Genomic DNA, 18,334 nt, shown 5'->3' with positions numbered 1-18,334 from the left:
CCCGCTTAAACGACCAATTATCTTGCTTAAGGGTCGTACCGTCGTACGCACAAGGGTCGTATTGCCGTGCTTAATGGGGTTGTAACAGTTCTGGCTGACCAGCAATTAACGTTGTTGCTTATGATGATAACCAATTTACCAATCACCAATTTACTCTCACATTTCTTATTTGCATGATGACGTGTGTTTGTGGACCCCGACGCACGACGGCAGAGAACGATACAGACGCATACGTCGCTAACACATCGTACTGAAGTTAAGCGAGGCACTTCAGGTGCACTTAGGATAAGTGAGGCACTTTAGGTGCACTTAAGATAAGCGAGGCACTTCAGGTGCACTTAAACAAGGCACTTCAGGTGCACTTAAGATAAGCGAGGCACTTCAGGAGCACTTAAGCGAGGCACTTCAGGTGCACTTAAGATAAGCGAGGCACTTCAGGTGCACTTAAGCGAGGCACTTCAGGTGCACTTAAGCGAGGCACTTCAGGTGCACTTAATCGACCGCGAAACTTCGAGATTAACACCATCGGCTCTGTGGTCATTACTGCCTTACGCTAACACACATACACACACACACACACACACACACACACACACACACACACACACAGACACACACAGGTCAGCCAGGCGACACGTGTAAGGTAGAGGAACAGAAGGAACCAGTGTATAGCAAGATGAGACAACAGGAAGAAAGAAACTCCGATGATAATATTGTGAGCAAGTTATGAGACGGCACAAAACTTTCCCGTAAACAACGAGTTAGTTATCACGGAAGAGGCGGGCGCAGCCGGGCGTAGTGGAGAGAGAGAGAGAGAGAGAGAGAGAGAGAGAGAGAGAGAGAGAGAGAGAGAGGTCACCAGCCAGTCACAAGACAGGAGAACAGCTGTTCCTTCTGTATCTCTCTCTCTCTCTCTCTCTCTCTCTCTCTCTCTCTCTCTCTCTCTCTCTCTCTCTCTCTCTCATCATTCGACCAACACTCCACCCCCCACACACACCCTCAGCCATCTCATTGCCCACACATGCAGCCACCTCCACTCCACATGGTCTGGAAGACCGTGCCACCACATCCCCGGCTCTCACACACTCTCACGTCTGCTCTCACACACCTCACTGCACCCGGGACCTTCACCCTCTTTCTCAACCCCCCCCCCCCCAGCAGCACCTCACTGCCTTAATTTTGTCCACATTTAATCCCAATCTCATCTCCCTTCCTTCCTCCTTCCTTCACTCACCCTTACATTCTTTTCTAAGACACCAGCGACTCCTGCGGTTTCCTTCCAGAGTCAGCCACCAGAGCGGCGTCATCCGCAGACAGCAACTGGAACTCACCATCCAAGCCCTACCCTCCTCCTCCTCCTCCTCCTCCTCCTCCTCCTCCTCTTCCTCCTCCTCCTCCTCCTCCTCCTCTTCCTCCTCCTCCTCCTCCTCCTCCTCAGCACAACACACACCAGCCCCTCGCAGCAAGACTCGCACGCATGCATACCTCCCTCATCATGAAGCAGTTGCTTGAATAACTTACAACAATCGTACTAACACACACTAATACTCCTTCCATCTGTTGTTACCACAGGATCACTTTCTATGAAGGAGACTTGGTGTTAGGAAGGATCATTCTAAAAGGCTTCTGCAGCCCAAGGAAGCGCAACGTCAGTAGCAGGGATATGCAGACTCTTTTACAGTGAGAAGTTCTCAGACGAGGTTGTATTGTCGATGATACAGCCTCGCTACAGTCGCACTCGAAGTGTAACCTTGAGCAGGCGGAGTCCGGTCACACCACACACACACACACACACACACACATTATGTATGTTCCTATGAGTCCATGGGGAAAATGAAACACGAAAAGTTCCCAAGTGCACTTTCGTGTATTACACGAAAGTGCACTTGGGAACTTTTCGTGCTTCATTTTCCCCGTGGACTCGTATGAATATCTTGATCACGCGCAAAATTGTGATCCTTTCCAACATTATGTATGTATGTATGTATGTATGTATGTATAACAGGATGGAGCTGCCACGAAAGAATTTAGATGAGAGAGTATGCAGGCGCACCAGGCCAGCCAAGCTGCCTATCTGTTCTGTTTGACAGTTTGACGAGTGGAAAGTTGAGGGACACATGATAGACGGGAGTCAGTCTGTCAGACAGACAGACGCCGGATATGACAACAACACAGCTACTAGATTTAAGAAAAGGCAGGATACATATATGCAAAAAATAAATCACATCAAATAGGTGACTTCGCAAATGAAGAAACAAAAAAAACCACATCAGATACGTGACTTCGTCAATGAAGAAACACCACTAGAGTGAGGAAAGACGAGAATCGTGAGCGCTTTCGTGTATTACCACATCTTCAGAGAACGAGTTACAGCGAGAGAAAATAGACACACAATACAGGTCATGTATACAGAACAGGAGGAAACATGGAATGTGGGTCATGTGACCTTGTAACTACTGAGAGGCGAGGTTGGCACAAAGGTCAGTGCGACCCACTATTAACCTAACCTTGACCTGTCAACTCGCAGTTGACCTCACTCAGGTCAAACCAGACACAAGGTTGACTTACATAATCCAACTTACACTCATAGTCGATAAAACCTTTTTTACAATTCTTTCTACAATAAATGGCACGTAGAAGTTAGAGCCATTTACTATAGAGAAGATTATAGAAATAGTTCTGCTTCTTCCCTCGTTCTTAGACACACCAAACCCTGAATTTACCCTCAAACACTCCTGGACTATTCTCAACTCTTACACTTGAGCTGTTTCACTCAGAGCCAGAGCATCCAGGTTCCTTTCCTCAAACATACTGCCTATCTCTCCTCTCTTCTTATCTTGGTTACATCCACACACATTCAGACACCCTAGTCTGTGACTTCGAGGAGGATGAGCACTCTTTGCCTGGCTCCTTCCTCTGTTCCCCTGTAAAACTTAATTACCTTCCTGCCTCAGGATGTCTGTTCTATCCTCATTATGCTCCTGCAGTGGTCATGACCACGTCCACCGGTCGAGACCACAGATCATAAAGTGTTAGGTTGTGTGTGCTTCTGTTTGGACAAAGTGCATTGCCACTGAACAGTGAGAATTGCGTGTCTTCCTCACGAGAGGTGGATCGTGGGCATGAAGGTTCTTAGAATATGTTGAAGCAATGTTTGTAGCGTTGTTGTGATGGGTCATGTCCAAAGTTTAATCGGGAGAGCGTGACTCGTGTTTGTCTGGGGTGTGTGGTTTCTGATATGTGTGTCCGGAGGGCAGGAGTTTAAGACTTGGGAGGTAGGTCGTTTGGATTACTGAAGTGTGAGACAGGCGTCATTTTTATCTAGATAGTAATAGAGTGGTTAAGATGGGAAGGGGGTCTTAGTAGAGTGGAGGGGGTCTAGTATTGTTGCATAGGACAGCGTCGAGGGTGTCAAGGTGGACTGCATCAAGATCTTTGTTTCGTTGTGAAGGTGTTAAGTAAGTGTGGTTGCTGGGAGCCAGTGATTGTTCTGCATGCAATTTTTTTGTATGTGGTTTGAAGCTTTGGCATATATGCCTTTGCGAAGGTGGAAGAACAGGCAGGTGAGGCATAAGTAAAGGGGAGCGGATACATTGTCTATATTGGATACTGAGAGATTCTTTTTCTTGTCTAAAACTCTTTCGTTAGTGTTGTGAGACGTTACTGGTGTGAGGAGTGAGTGTCATGCGAGCGTCGGACGTGCTGCCAAGATTGGTTTGGCGTTTTATTGAGACTGCCAGAGTCATGGTGACTTGCGGATGTGAGGATTCATGTCTGTCTGAGGTTAGAAGAGTGACTGAAGAGTTGTGTGGAGATGCAGTCATTCTCTTCTGGGTAAACCATTGTTCTAATTGTGTAATATTGTGTTACATGTCTAATGTTGCTACTGTGGTGTCATGGTGTTCTCATGTGATTGTGAGGTCGTCTGATATATATATATATATATATATATATATATATATATATATATATATATATATATATATATATATATATATATATATATATATATATATATTTTTTTTTTTTTTTTTCATACTATTTGCCATTTCCCGCATTAGCGAGGTAGCATTAAGAACAGAGAACTGGGCCTTAGAGAGAATATCCTCACCTGACCCCCTTCTCTGTTCCTTCTTTTGGAAAATTAAAAAAAACAAGAAAGGGGAGGATTTCCAGCCACCCGCTCCCTCCCCTTTTAGTCGCCTTCTACGACACGCAGGGAATACGTGGGAAGTATTCTTTCTCCCCTATCCCCAGGGATAATATATATATATATATATATATATATATATATATATATATATATATATATATATATATATATATATATATATATATATATATATTATCCTTGGGGATAGGGGATTAAGAATACTTCCCACGTATTCCCTGCGTGTCGTAGAAGGCGACTAAAAGGGGAGGGAGCGGGGGGCTGGAAATCCTCCCCTCTCGTTTTTTTTTAATTTTCCAAAAGAAGGAACAGAGGGGGCCAGGTGAGGATATTCCGAAAAAGGCCCAGTCCTCTGTTCTTAACGCTACCTCGCTAATGCGGGAAATGGCGAATAGTTTGAAAAAAAAATAAAATAAAATATAATGATGTATAGAAAATCTTTAATAAAAGGAATAACGCTTTTGGTTTCGTGTTCTTAGGACGATCTTTATGGAGGAACACAGCGGTCGTGTGTGTCTCATGCAGGATCATGAGCGGATGTCCCATGGCTGAGGGGAAGGTGGAGTGCTGAGTGTTACTGTCATACACAACTTCATGTATGTCGTCTGCATCACCCGTGTTCAGACACGCAAGAAGGACACCCTCGAGCTAATCGTCCAATGATACAGCAGTTCCTCCCCGACCGGTGGTGGGGAACCAGAAAAAACGGATCTTTAAATGCAATATGTTACTATTTGATGCTGAGCTGTCAAAATAGTCACCATCCTGTGAAAACAGCACTCAATTTATACTTGTCAATTTTTCTTAAGATCATTAAGCCGGGTTGTCGTTGGGTTACGGTTTAAATGTGGATCATGTACATCTTGAGAGCAGCCCACCCGGCCAACGCGAGCAGCCCGGCCGGCCGGTATGTGGTGGGCCGAGATGAACCTTACCTTACTGACAGATTAGCTGGCTCGTCCACGGACGTCCGGTATTTATAGTCCGGGTGTACGCCGTACGTGGAGGGACTCCGGGAGGCCTCGAGAGGCTGGCTTAGCCGGTTGGAACTCGCTCGAACACCCTGGCCATGGCCTCTCGCTGGGGAGGTTCGCGCGCACCACCTCGGCAGACGCAGCCATCTTGTCGGATGCGGGTCGATGGCTGACGCTCTTTCAGTGGCAGTTATTTGATTCTGTTCCGTCATTTCCCGACGGAAAGAGACAGTTGTACGAAATTGGAATTATTTTCTTTTCTTTGCCTTTCCTTTGGTTTCTTTCGAGGCAGTGAAAGCGCACAAGGGTTCCGAGTTCAATAGAGACAGGCGCTGTGGGTACAGAAAGCTGTCTGTGTTAAACGTCACTTTAAACTTTCCCAAAAGACGAGAGGATAAAAATGGTCATGATTAATAGACTAATTATTCTAATGCTTAATCATTCAACTGAAACGAGGAAAAATATTGATAATGTTTGTCATGGTAGAAACTTTTAATTATGCAACACATTACTGTAGGTGCCAGTGAAAAGTGACATACGGGTTAAATCGTTTTATGACATTTTTATTGATTAACGTATAATCAGGAAATATTAAATGCTGATTACTTTCGACTATAATCGGAAAACATTAACATCAGGTGAATAATTAAAGAACATTATAATGGAGTGAACAGACGATAACCAAGCACGCATGCGCAGTTGTCCGCCATTTTGTGTGTCGTGTGACCAGTAAGGTGCGGGAGGCGGGGCCGAGCGGGGGTCGTGACGTGGGCCGTGGGTCCGGTACGACCCGCGCGCCAGTAGGCCGATGACAGCCGCCCAGAGAGGAGCTAAAGTCGGTGCTAGGACTGAGCAGGGTTACAGTCTATGCACACCTCCTTTATGTTGAACCAATTAAAGGGAATATAATCCGGTTATGAAAGGTTTGTTGATCCAAGACGAATTTGTTTAGTATCCCGACCGTTCCTGTAGGCCACAATTTTCCTGTCACGCCAGAAAGACCCAAAAATTGAGAAGTTTGGAGGTGGATTTTTAATGTTTATATCCGATCTTAAAAAATGGCTGCATTTCATAAGCGTCTCTGGCGTCTAGAGGGCAGCCGGATGCAAAACGTCTCAAAAGCGAGCGAGCCAGCCAGCCAGCCAGCCCACCTGGTGATGATAACACATAACTGGTGAGTTCAACTCCTGGGGAACATGTTCTTCGGAAAAGGACGTGTTACATCTTCGTTCCCCAAAACTTCTTCTGGCATGTGGACTTGTCGTATGTTCTCACAAGGACATGATGCTTCTGGTGGCCTCCCCTACTGACGAAGGTGGTAGCGAGGTCGCGAGAAGCGAATATCCTTGCTTGCCTGCTCCCAAGAACGCTACACCGTCCACCACCATCACCACCACCACCAACCATCACCACCACCACCAACCATCACCCAGATTCCACCCATCTCCGTGTTGCTCAGGAGTGAACAGTCGTGGTAGGCGAAGGTCCTTGATGCTTGTGATACACTTGGGGGCTTAAGAGGGAGGGAGGCAGGGCTGGGTGGCTTAGAGAATTTTAGGTGTTGGGTTCGTGAAAGGCGGTGTTCGGGAAGGAGGGAGAGATAGAGAGGGTCGACGATAGTGGATGGTTTTTGGATGATAGGGTGGCAGAAGTGAGGCGTTGGAGCGATGGATTTTCGATCAAGCCACCAACCTATACTGTGTTTCTGTGAGCAGGATTCGTAACAGTACACACAGCGTATAAGGTATAAGGGATCCTCAGGGAAAAGAAACTTTAAAAAAAAAGGCGCTTGAACTTTAAAAAAGTACTAAATGATTAGCAATGAGGAAGAAAGTAAAAGTTTTATAATTGTCAACCATTTTTGTACGGAGACGTGTGTGTGTCCGCGGACCTAAGACTTTAACTGTGTTTTGAGAGTCAACTATGTTGTACCACCGTCAGGAGTAGGATGGAGAAGCCTTGCCAGGGCTTGTATTGTTAACATACGACCGTGTTGTTATAACATAAGGAGGTGGGATTTGCTGCTCATTCCAGTTATTAAAACTCATGCCCAAGTGTTTGGTCTGGCCAGCCTAAGGTTATAGTATCGCGTTAACGGTAAGTGTGTAGTTGGAACTGGAGATTCTGAGGTTATCTTAATTTTTATCAAAATAGAAAATAATAATATTTAAAGAAAAACTTGAAATTATATTTTAAGTACCGTATTAATATTAAGTTGAATAAATATAACATAGTACATTCCTTATTAACTATACTCTATATAATATATTATGAAATACACACTAAGTCACCAGTAAAGAAGTATTAGTTTATATTGAGATATTTATAAAAGACTTTAAATAAAGTGGTCAGGATTTTGATGTATGACAGAGACCCGTGTGTTTACTACAACGCTAGTTAAGAATATTAAGTTAATACAATTATGGAAAGAGAGAATTTGTTGTAAGTTCGGGTTTAGAATTAACTTCAGAACAGCAAAACACATTTATTGATAATTGACGGAAAGTCTATAAGAAACTTAGGTTAACCCAAAGTTCTTCGTTACTTTACATAACGCAACAATAATGCATATCATATAGTTGCAGGAGATCGGTCATATAAAATATATGGGCAACGAACTCTGGATTTATAGTAAATATATCGGATAGGATTTCTTAGCTGGAGAACAAATCTATAATACAAATATTACCGAAAAAATTTTAAAAGATTTTCACATCGATGGCGAATTATGTGAAGTAATCATCATCATTTGAGTACGTGATGATGAACAATGACATGTCCAGTTGGGTGGAGGGAAGTGGAGGATGAGTGGATTAGGAGTGAGGACAAGAGCAGGTGGAAGGGAAGGAATTTCCTGGCAACATTACTGGTCCTGGTGATCGATAGACATCGCTCATGTGTCGGGGGAGAAGGTGGAAGTCATCCCTGGAGATATAGATAACCTGTGATCGTCCAAATGGCATTTAATATGAAAAAAAAAAAAAAAGAGCGTAGATGGCGCGACATGACATTGGCTAGTTGACACCCACCCACATCTATCTTCTCTCTAGTTGATTCTTAACGAAAGTTCCAGGTCATAGAATAGCAAGCAGTTGAATGGAAGCGACTTAGTTCACGGAGAACCACGAAGAATGTGTCTTGCTTACCATGCCAGTTGAAGAAGCAACAATTCCATTTTAATAAATATATATAATATGGAATGATCCCAAAGCCGCGAGCAACCTGGTGTGTTGGGAGAAGGGTACGCGTTCCAAGACCCCGCCATTACCGTAAAGACAGACATATATTACGGCTTCTGGGAAATCGATTCGCGTCTCAACCTGACCCATTGATTTTACTCCCAAATTTTCACCATCTGTTGTGTCTGTGTTTGCTCCGCTCCCACGTCCGTGAATATTATGATAACTTTTTATCACATTTTTCCCAACAATTCATCATTATCATAGACGTCCTAATCTTAGTCCTACAGAACGACAAGTACAACCACAATCAAGTTTGTGTTACAGTCTCCACAACATTGCCATAACAACTTTACTACCATTACCATACTACTGTCACCCTAGCATCACTACCACAATCATCATCATACCACAATCACCCTACCACGACTACCACAATCATCATCATACCACAATCACCCTACCACGACTACCACAATCACCCTACCACGACTACCACAATCATCATCATACCACAATCACCCTACCACGACTACCACAATCATCATCATACCACAATCACCCTACCACGACTACCACAATCACCCTACCACGACTACCACAATCACCGCCAACGCTACCATAACCACCACAATCATTCCATCACAACTTCAACCACCACCACAAGTGCTACCACATCTACCACAGTAATTTGACCACAGCTACCACCATGATTACCATATATTACCAGATCACTGGAGTTATAGCACTATATGTTGAAATCTATTCCTATATTTCTCCAATAATAAGTTTCAGAATATCACATATTACGTTAGGTTCGTTGATCATACCAATATCATCGTTAATTATACTAATAACTTCGTTGATAATAGTAATATATCGTTCAACGAGCCATTATATCGCTGATCGGACAAGATCTAATATATTGTTGGTTATACGAACATATCGTTGATCATACCAGTATATTGTCGTCCTCTCTAGTATAGCGATTATATCAAAACAGGAACTCAATGTATATGATATATTCTTAAACGCAAAATGGGAAAAGTGATATAAAAGGAGACATAGCTATATTGCAGTCTTGCTTAGCGCTTTTACCGATATATATATATATATATATATATATATATATATATATATATATATATATATATATATATATAAATTTAAATTTGTTAAAGCCGTAATTATATATATATATATTATATATACTATATATTTGTTAAAGGCCGTAATTATTAAGATTTCAAAATTTCATTTGTTGAAACTGAATAATATTCTTAGCTCTATTATGGGTGATAGATAAAATTGCACATAGAAAATATCTTAATGCTTATTTGATATTGACAAAACGGGAAAATAATTTAGTTACGATCGACATTAAAATCAACGAGATGTGAATCGCTTAATAAGATTGCTCAACACATCGAAATTATTATATCATACTTAAGGTATTTCTTAGTGTTCAGTTTAGCCGCTTGTGTTTAGACATTAATTAAATTTGATCCAACTTCCTAGAACATAGATATGATAAGTTTGATTCAGAGTAACGTAGTAAGTTTTTTTTAAAATGATTCGATTTATTCCAACTCGGTTAATTTGGTTTTGGATTATCCAAGGTAGCTACGACCCCAGTTTGATGATGCAATTTGCTTAAATGTCGAAGTTATGAAATTGGATTTCTTTTCTTTTTATTCTTTTTCGACTCTTGTAACTTGAAAAGATTAAGTTACTGATGTCAACACGTTTATTATAGTATGTTAAGAATTCTGATTATTTCTTTGGGATCTGAAGTGCATATATATATACTTTTCGTTCATTTCATTTTTACATATTTAACAAAGAAGAATAATACATGTGAATCACCCTGGTCTTAACGACCTTGCGTTGTAATCACCTCGTCTGACATGATAAAACCACCTCGGCTGGGAACACAGAGAGTGGGGTGTCAACACTATATCGTAAGGTAAGCATAAATGAACTTTATCAGCCACTCTAAGATGCTGTGCCAAGACTGAAGCATTTCCAATTATCATAATCGTAATGAAATGCGCATAGAACAGTGTATGAGTTATAAATAATTACATTGATTAAATGCTTGAGTTTACTAATATACAATTCCACGAACGCATTACATGTTTTGCATGGAATACCTGCCAAGTGGTCAGTGTTGATGAACAAAATGCTATTATTTCAAATTTCAACAGCCATCACAACTGTTGTTCGTCCATTATAACCTTCGCAGTGGTGAAGTTTGACTATTGGTGAAGGTTGAGTCAAGATGATGAAGTCAAAAAGAGATTGGATGGCAAAGAATACAGTGAGCAGCGGGTACGACTTAAGTGTTCGTTGAGTTGGTTATCTGGGTTTAAGTCACTTGCCAACGGTTATCATAACCACAATGTCAAGTTATAACCAATAACCAAATAGTCCTTGATATTTGCCGGTGTGAGAAAGACACATATTCAGAATATAAGTCATGTAGTATCTTACAATGTTCATTGGAAATGACGGCATACTTACATATATATATATATATATATATATATATATATATATATATATATATATATATATATATATATATATATATATAACCATAGCATGAGCCAGTTCACACGCCTCTAGACAGGTGTATATATATTAGCGACTGACCGAATATTCGCATATATTCGCATATGTTTTCGATATTCGCATTCGTATTTGCATTCGCACATTGTCCGTGCGAGTATTTCGCGAATATTACTAAAGTAACTTTATTAAGTTTTGTAGAAATTCAAATGAACGAGTCCGAAGCACGAGTTCAACGAGCGTGCAAGAAAGAGAGAGAGAGAGAGAGAGAGAGAGAGAGAGAGAGAGAGAGAGAGAGAGAGAGAGAGAGAGAGAGAGAGAGAGAGACCTGTCTGTCTGTCTGTCTGACGTGATGTGTTCTGGGTCACTTCGAAGTTCATGGAGGACGTGGGTCTGATAGTCTATTGACGATGATCGCCACTACTTACTGGTGCTTCAATGTGCAAGTTAACTACCCATTTCCCTCCCAGGCTTGTTAGGTCTGTGTGTGTGTGTGTGTGTGTGTGTGTGTGTGTCTGCCACTCTCCTGAGTAGTTGATGGCTTGACACCATTGCTTAGCCGCCATATGAGAGCCTGGTTGTTAAGTAAGGAAGGTAACAACATGACCATGTTGTTAAGTAAGGAAGGTAACAACATGACCATGTTGTTAAGTAAGGAAGGTAACAACATGACCATGTTGTTAAGTAAGGAAGGTAACAACATGACCATGTTGTTAAGTAAGGAAGGTAACAACATGACCATGTTGTTAAGTAAGGAAGGTAACAACATGACCATGTTGTTAAGTAAGGCAGGTAACAACATGACCATGTTGTTAAGTAAAGTGTTGTTGGCAGTGTTGTGAGAACGAGTCCAAAGACGTTGCAAAGTGTGAAAATTGTGAGGGGAAAAAAAACTATTCTTGGGGAAGAAAGAATAACGTAAGGTTTCAGAAATCGCCTAAGATTCACAAACATGTCCACAAACTTAGGATAAAGTTATGTTAAAATACAGAGAACAAGTAATGTCTTAAAGTCGACCCCAGTGACATACCTTAACCCATTTATATTGACTAGAATAAGAAAATATATCCATGTTTTATCGTTCTTTTCATTGTCTTTTCACTCATCTGAAATGCTCAACTAGATCAAGATTTTTCTTAGGCTAATTTTTCATACGAATATATGAATTATGAAATTGTTATATGACGGAATAAACGAGTTGGCGTCATCTGTGGAAATTATGTACAGGAATAAAGAAAATGGCATCAGGGTTCACACGGTCAATACATTGCCGACACCTTCCTCAGCAAGGTTACAACGCCAAGATCAATATATATATATATATATATATATATATATATATATATATATATATATATATATATATATATATATATATATAAAATCTCATTTTTTTTTCGAAAAGAAGGAACAGAGAAGGGGGCCAGGTGATGATATTCCCTCAAAGGCCCAGTCCTCTGTTCTTAACGCTACCTCGCTAATGCGGGAAATGGCGAATAGTATGAAAAAATATATGTATATATATATATATATATATATATATATATATATATATATATTGGAAAGGATCACAATTTTGCGCATGGTCAAGATATACCTATGAGTCCATTTTCCCCGTGGACTCATAGGAATATATATATATATATATATATATATATATATATATATATATATATATATATATATATATATATATATATATATATATATATCATCCCACGATACCATGTGTGGCGGGGGGAGACGGGTTGGATGAAAGCAGCAAGTATGGATATGTACATGTGTATATATGTATATGTTTGGGTATGTATATGTATGTATACGTTGAAATGTATAGGTATGTATACGTGCTTGTGTGGGCATTTATGTATGTATATACATGTGTATGTGGGTGAGTTGGGTCATTCTTCGTCTGTTTCCTTGCGCTACCTCACTATATATATATATATATATATATATATATATATATATATATATATATATATATATATATATATATGTATATGTATATAAAAGAATACTGCATGTCTTGCAGGGCGACTAAAAGGAGCGGGAGGCCGGAAATCCTTCCCTCCTGTATTACTTCCCAGAATGAACACAACGAAGAGCCAAGTCAGGTATTTTTCCTCCAAGGCTTATTCACATATTCTTGACGCTATCTCGCTCATGCGGGAAATGGCGAGTATGTATAATAAAGATATATATGATCCAAAAAGAAAACAAAATAGCAGAATCTCACAAAATATAAGTCTCGCTACAAAGAAAGAAAAAAAAAAAATGCATCGGAAATGCTTGCAAGATGTCCTTCTAAAACATGTCAGAACTTTCAGAAAATGTTGTTGCAATTTGTTGACCGTACAAATGAAGACGCCCACGCAAACGTTTAAATATATCTAAACAATTAGAAATGAATAGTCTAATGAGAATACAATCAAGAGAAGAAAATCATAAATGTAATTTTCACAACACATGATAATTTATGTTTTTACTAACGTTTGTATTACCCAATTAATTAAGATTTTCCTTCTTCGTGTCTGAGACTATTGTGTTCATAAACACATACTTCGATGCATCACTACCAAACAATCGATTTCATTTGGCTATAAATGAAAGAAATTATCCTTGAGTTATGTAAGCATTATGAAAGAATGTGTAATCTTAGAATTATCTGTAATACCTAAAAATAAGTTTAGATTATTTGATTTGTGGTTATAATTAACGATGATATAGTGAATGACTATCTCTTAATAGGCCTGAACCCCCAAATCACCAATTAACCAAATAAATTAATATCTACGTCATAGCTAATTCATACGAGTTTAGGGCTTTCTTATTGACCTGTTTATATTAATCTCATTTTTCTCTTAATCATTGCTCAAGGAACTACTCCCCAAAATTCTTCGCCTACCAAAACCCGTCCTTCCAGTCAAAAACCTTCAATAAAAACATACACTAGACTCCAGCAGGTTCATGACCCATGACTGTAATTGTTAACCAAACGATATTAATCATTGCGGGTAATGTATTAATCTATATCTATACAATGCTGATGGGTTATAGATTATTATATTCCAGTCTGGATAGACGACAACACTTTGTGGTTAGAATGCGACTCCATCCAAGAATCCAAAATAAACACAATATTGACGTCTGTATGATGGACAATATGTCAATCACTGAGCAGTTGATAATCACTCTATCTACGCAAGATCATCTTGTATATCAAGATAACTTATCACTTCATGAAAGTTTGGTGTATAATTTCATTTATTTTTGTAGTATTTTCGTAGGTTGACATTAGATTACTTATAATAACCATATAGGAACCTATAGACACATATTTGACATAACTCACAAATATAATCACTCATTTTTGATCGATTCCAGTCCTCACGCTAAATATATCTTGTGAAAGATTGAGTTTATTTTGCTAATAACCCAAGAATCTGTCAGGAATTTCCTACAATGAATTATATGATTAGCGATCTAGATCAACAAACAGAAAGGCCTCACTCCATCATCTGTATATATATATATATATATATATATATATATATATATATATATATATATATATATATATATATATATATATATATATATATATATATATACACTATTGTTTCCTATCATCCCTTCTATTCCTGTTTATACTTCACCCTCCACTTGACCTGGTCAATAATACGTCAACACACACCAGAGACAAGACACATATGTATCGCTGGAATGTCATCCACTTAATACTGACAGTCCAACACAGAACATGTGCCACTAATGGCACACCTAAGAGAAAACACACTGCCTCTCCTTGCAAGGATTGGGACCACGTGTACACAAACCCAACCTCTTCCAGTAATGATACACACACACACACACACACACACACACACACACACACACACACACATTACTACATGATGTATAGGCAGGGTTCGAACTCCCAGCTCCATCTCAAAGACCGGGGTTGTGGTGTGAGACAAAGAACTGTGTGTCTGTTCGGCTCGCACTTAGCGAGTCTGTACGCTACATCATTACAGTGATCAGCGTAGCTACTAACTGGTGAATGACCTTATGACTATCAGGACGTTGTCACGACCCTTGAGCGCAATGGGGGACGACCTATGGTCATGATTTACAGAATTAAGTCGAAGGCCAGGTCATCACATGTGAGCTTCGGTTCGATGCGCTCATGAGTCGTGCCGTCGAGCTCAAGGGTCGTACTGTCGTGCTCAAGGGTCGTACCGTCGTGTTCAGGGGTCGTACCGTCGTGCTCAAGGGTCGCAACATCGTGCTCAAGGGTCAAGGGTCGTACCATCGTGCTCAAGGGTCAAAGGTCGTACCGTCGTGCTCAATCAGTCGACATTTTCATATCCACAATATATGTGAAAACGAGACTTGGATTACGAAAGAGGTAGAGGTTGTAAGACTTGGTTGCAACTCACAACCAAGGACAGAGTAGATGAGGGTTAACGTAGAGATGCATACATGAAGTATTCGTCTTCAGTTGGAGTCGCCAAAGGATTGAATCAGCTAAAACGTAGGCAAGGAACGAGGTGGAGGCAGGTACGTCAACCATCGGAGGCGTTACAACTAGCTGGTTAACAACTAAAACTAGACAAAGAAAGTTTAACACTGAGCTAGAAACTCAATCTAAACTGTGGAAAACAAAAACACAACGAACACCTGTTGTTCGAAGAGTTAGAACTCCTTCAGAAAGCCTTGCGAAGCTGAAGTTCAGAGCAAGTGAGGGGTATGATGATGATGAAGATGAGAGTTTTAAAAGCGTTATGTATCCGTCTGTGTTGTGGTAGGACCACAAGAGGAACAGGTGAAGTGTTTGGTGCATCTACGTTCTTATCATCCTAGCCCAACCTAGCCACAGCCAGGGAGAGAGAGACCTGCCCACACACACCACACAGGTACAACTAGTTCAGTCCCTCGCCCCCACACCACCACAACTTTCGCCACCACCACAACTACCACCATCACTACCACCATTACCACAACCACTACCATCATCACCACAACTACCACGACAACCACAACCACCCCGTCTCCCCCAGAAGCCACCACCACACCTTCCGCGACCAGAGGCCACATCATCTCGCGTTACACCCGCTCACACCACCTCCGCCACTCCACCTCCACCACCTCACCACCACCTCACCACCACACCTGCTCTGGTTGGGCCGCCAGGTGAATCCTCCAGGCTGTACCATCATTCAAGCTGGCTTGTTAACAACCTTGTCACTCTAGCTAACGTGTAAGCTACCTGTATTGATAGACTATAACACATCTAAATGACCATCAACCATGATTCGAGATAGCTATGGCGCGAGACGTTCTCAAAATGTCTCGAGAAACCGAGCCACGTCTGAGTTAGAGACCTCTGTCAGGTGAGAACATGAAACCTCAACATCTGACTTGAAACCAACCTCCCCCCTCCCCTGGTGTGACCAGAAACCTAGCCATCTATGACCCCAAAAAAAAAACCAGATGTGCCTTGAAACCTGCATAAATCTGACATCTGAGAAATATATAGAAACCACTGCCAATCCAGCAATACCATACGATTGTTACTGGAGATACTGACGTAAATTACATTGGAAGATATAAGTAAATACACACATAACACAATTATCAGAAGCCAAATTATCTGAGTGAATTATGGACATAGTAATTAAGACATCGAATGGGAGAACATAAGGGAAGACTCAGAATTTTCAATTATTTATCTAATGTAATCCTGAGAAAAAGGTAATTACATATGTTAATGTAATAATCATCTGGCAGTAGAAGTTTCGCATATTTTCGCTGCCATTATGGTTCATCTTGTAAACTGCTGTATTTATGTGTTGGTAATAAACATAGTTACATTTCTGTCTTCTGTAATTGCTATTACAGGAATCTTCATAATCTACGCTGATGCTGTATCTTCTGCAGACAACTATAGCCAAACTACAACGAGTATTACAGCCATCTGTAGTGGAAGATGAAGAAGGAAAGACAACAGATATCAATTCAACTATTTCTATCCATATTACTACTTCAAAAACAACCAATAATACTATAAGTACTTCTACTACTACTACTACTACTACTATTACTACAGCTGCCGGTGCTGATGGAGTCTGACTCCAGCATTTCGTAGTGTTGTCATTATCAGTAATTGTATAACCATTTCCTACATTGTAGATCACATCTGCTATTACTCTAAGAAATATTACCACAACACTATTACCTCAGCATATATGATGATTAACCTCGAACACGACTGTACGACCCTCTGACACGACTGTACGACCCTCGAGCACGACTGTACGACCCTCTAGCACGACTGTACGACCCTCTAGCACGACTGTACGACCCTCTAGCACGACTGTACGACCCTCTTAACACGACTGTACGACCCTCTAACACGACTGTACAACCCTCTTAACACGACTGTACGACCCTCTAACACGACTGTACGACCCTCTAACACGACTGTACGACCCTCTAACACGACTGTACAACCCTCTTAACACGACTGTACGACCCTCTAAAAGAAAATGTATGTGAATTACTCTTAAAAGATTATGAAACGGATGACATAATAATCTATTTATGAAACAAAAACTGTTCCAACTTATGGTCAAATGTAGCAAGAAGACTTGGAAGTTTATTTGTGATGAACAAAACTTGTTTTTCGTCACAAAAAATAAGCATGAATGACCTACCAACTGTTTCACAACGATACACAAATTGCTCAAGATTAATGGAAGTATTTGAGGGAAGAGAATTATCCACTTATATAACCTATAATTAATGACGTAATGTATATAGTCTTGAATTAAGGTCAGAAATTATGCTGGTTTTATATGGCACCCAAGTGTTTATGGGGGAAACAGCTCTCTCTCTCTCTCTCTCTCTCTCTCTCTCTCTCTCTCTCTCTCTCTCTCTCTCTGGTAGTTCTGGTAGACAGCCACCAACTAGGGTTTTGGGATGGTTAATGAGGGCTCTTCAGTGAACCACAATTTCATTCGCAGTCAAGTTTCACTCCAATATCCTCGTTAACTGTCGTTTTACCAACACTACATTTATCTCTTTAATAAGGAAACCGATCTTGCAAAGCAAGGGCGTCAAAGAGGAGGGAGCTCATCAACAATTGATATATAAACAGTTTTATAATTTTAGGAATAAACAGAACTTTCTGGTAACTAACAGAAAAATAAAACCTGTTAGACAAAAGATGAAACCGATCTTTTTTTTTTTTTTTATCAAAGTAACACGAAACTCAAGTGTATGGGGAGAGAAACCAGTTATAGGGGAAAAAAACTCCTGTTTTCCTTTAATAAATAAGATGAAATATACGTAATTATTGAGACGTAAGGACCACTCCAACGAAAACAAACAAATTTGATTATTAGCATAATTTCTCACAGTTCTCTTATTATATA

At 40.3% G+C, this 18,334-nt stretch overlaps 1 protein-coding gene and 1 long non-coding RNA gene across 8 annotated transcripts in view; one reads left to right on the top strand and one right to left on the bottom strand.

Annotated features, from left to right (window-relative positions):
- Positions 1-5,437, bottom strand: part of LOC139758968 (uncharacterized) — a 31,060-nt gene extending 25,623 nt beyond the window's left edge. For 4 of the 7 annotated variants that reach the window (XM_071680806.1, XM_071680809.1, XM_071680805.1 and 1 more), the window contains exon 1: positions 5,107-5,437. The gene's annotated coding sequence lies outside the window, so the exon portion shown is untranslated. The remainder of the gene's footprint in view (positions 1-5,106) is intronic. The other 3 variants (XM_071680808.1, XM_071680811.1, XM_071680810.1) reach the window with 3 other exon arrangements.
- Positions 5,438-5,865: 428 nt separating this feature from the next.
- Positions 5,866-17,135, top strand: LOC139759287 (uncharacterized). The gene is made up of 2 exons (XR_011715026.1): positions 5,866-6,068; positions 16,800-17,135. It is a non-coding gene; the product is annotated as an uncharacterized lncRNA (long non-coding RNA).
- Positions 17,136-18,334: the final 1,199 nt, after the last annotated feature.

This window comes from Panulirus ornatus, chromosome 32 (assembly GCF_036320965.1).
Source record: "Panulirus ornatus isolate Po-2019 chromosome 32, ASM3632096v1, whole genome shotgun sequence".
In the NCBI taxonomy this organism is placed as follows: Eukaryota; Metazoa; Arthropoda; class Malacostraca; order Decapoda; family Palinuridae; genus Panulirus; species Panulirus ornatus.
This window is presented reverse-complemented; position numbering and strand designations above follow the sequence as displayed.